Raw genomic sequence first — 1,973 nt, 5'->3', positions numbered from 1 at the left:
GCTAGGATGAAGTCTTCCACCTGTTCACCTCTTTCGTCCGTGAATCTCGAGTGCCAGGTGGTTGAATTTGAGTTTATATCGGCGGCAATTATTATGGGCTTGTCTCTTCCCAGTTTCTGAATTAAGTTGTCCAGCAGGTTTATGTAGGGTGCTACATCGTGTGAGTATTGGAAGTACGCGGACACTAGGTACAGCTCACAGGATCCGGAGATGATCTGAGCAGCAATGACATGCTCCGAGCCCTCAACCTCTATTTGAAGTACGTCTAGGTCTCGATTTTTAATAATTATAGCCACTTTCGGATTTAGAGTGCAGGGCTGGACTACTCTCTCGCCAATGGAGCAGTATCCTTTGACCTTGCCCTTGTGGGAGTAGGGTTCTTGGAGTAGCATAACGTCTATATTTTTCCTCTCAGAGAGTTGCCTTATGTCAGCGGCCACCGCTGTTGATCGCTGTGCATTTAGTTGCAAGACCTTTAGGTCCATTGCACTTTATTATTATATACCTCGAGTTGCTTAAGGTACTCGGGGCATTTGTTATCTTTGATGGAGTGTGCCGTATCCTTTCGCCGGGCCTTTCTACAGCACACACACACTGGCTTTTCCTTGGCGTCGGGGCAGTCCTTTTTAAGGTGTCCCTCTTTGCCGCAGTGTTCGCAGGTTTGGGCGTGGGAGCAGTCCTTGGCGATGTGCCCATAGGCGCAGCATTTGAAGCACCTCGTGAGATTGTAGTGCTGCTTCAGCCTATGGGACTCGAACCCTAGGTACACGCGTCTTTTCGCCATTAACTCGCTGAAGATTATGCCCGGTGTTTCCACAATCCAGTTTACTTTTTCCGGGTCTTTCGTCTTGTAGCTAGCTCTTGGTCTGATCACGAGCTCTGATTTTCTCTTTCCAAGTTCAGAGCTTAGGTTTTTAGACCACAACTGCTCTGTGATATCTTCTTTGGTGACCTTCTTGTCAACGTCAAAAAACCATGATCGAAGGGTTCATCTTCTTGGGCCTTTCGATGTGGAGGCCTACCTTTCCAAGCTCGGCTTTGGAGAGTATGTCCTCGTCGACTGAGCTCTCCACTTCGACCACCAGACCCTTGTGTCTCATTTTTCTCGTGTTTCGAATTTTAATCTCCCTCGAATGTTTCGATATTTTCCCAAAGAATGTCGTCTTTAACTCGTCGTTTGTTCTTTTGTCATCCTCCTTGTCGGGTTTAACAAGAAGGACCAGTGATGGCGGTCGTACGGAAATCTCGCCCGGTTTTCCTGCATCTCGTTTTGGGGTTCCCTTCTTGGCAGGTGCTTTCGCCGCATCTGCAAAAGTAAAACTAGGCTTCGCAGGCGCCGGGGGTTTTACTTCTTTTTCCCTCTCCTTTTCCTCAAGCCGACCCTTCAGCTTTGCACATTTTAGGTTCACGGCGTTGAAACTTGCTTCCAAGAGCGACCATTTGGCCATAATAAACTTGATGGCGGTTTTGCTAATTTTGTTTGTGTCGTTAAACATGAACGACTCTATTTCCTTCCTTAGGGAGCTAACTGTTTCTAGCTCCAATTCCTCGGGTTGGAGATCGTCAGCGTTCTCATCCCTAGAACGCTTGCAACTCCTGGCCGTGCTCTTGGTGCTAGAGATGGAGTTTGCTCTTGGTTTAAGCAGCATGCTTAGGGGCAAGTCCTCGAGATTCTCCAGACTTAAGTCCGTCTCCATCTCGGCAGTAGATAGGGACAGAGGGAATCTCGTTAATCCATTCATGCGCGTCACTAATTAGATGACGAGGCATTTGGCTACCTTAAGAGAGTCATAGTTACTCCCGCCGTTTACCCGCGCTTTTTTGAATTTCTTCACGTTGACATTCAGAGCACTGGGCAGAAATCACATTGCGTCAACACTCTTGGGGGCCATCGCAATGCTTTGTTTTAATTAGACAGTCGGATTCCCCTAGTCCGTGCCAGTTCTGAGCTGAGTGTTGAATGACGGCCGAAG

At 47.9% G+C, this 1,973-nt stretch overlaps 1 pseudogene; it reads right to left on the bottom strand.

Moving 5' to 3' along the window:
* Window positions 1-1,679: 1,679 nt before the first annotated feature.
* The window catches only part of LOC143154635 (large subunit ribosomal RNA), a 2,857-nt pseudogene continuing 2,563 nt past the window's right edge, over window positions 1,680-1,973 (bottom strand).

Source organism: Ptiloglossa arizonensis, unplaced genomic scaffold (assembly GCF_051014685.1).
Source record: "Ptiloglossa arizonensis isolate GNS036 unplaced genomic scaffold, iyPtiAriz1_principal scaffold0231, whole genome shotgun sequence".
In the NCBI taxonomy this organism is placed as follows: Eukaryota; Metazoa; Arthropoda; class Insecta; order Hymenoptera; family Colletidae; genus Ptiloglossa; species Ptiloglossa arizonensis.
The sequence above is the reverse complement of the archived record's forward strand: the minus strand, read 5'-3'. Positions and strand labels throughout refer to the sequence as shown.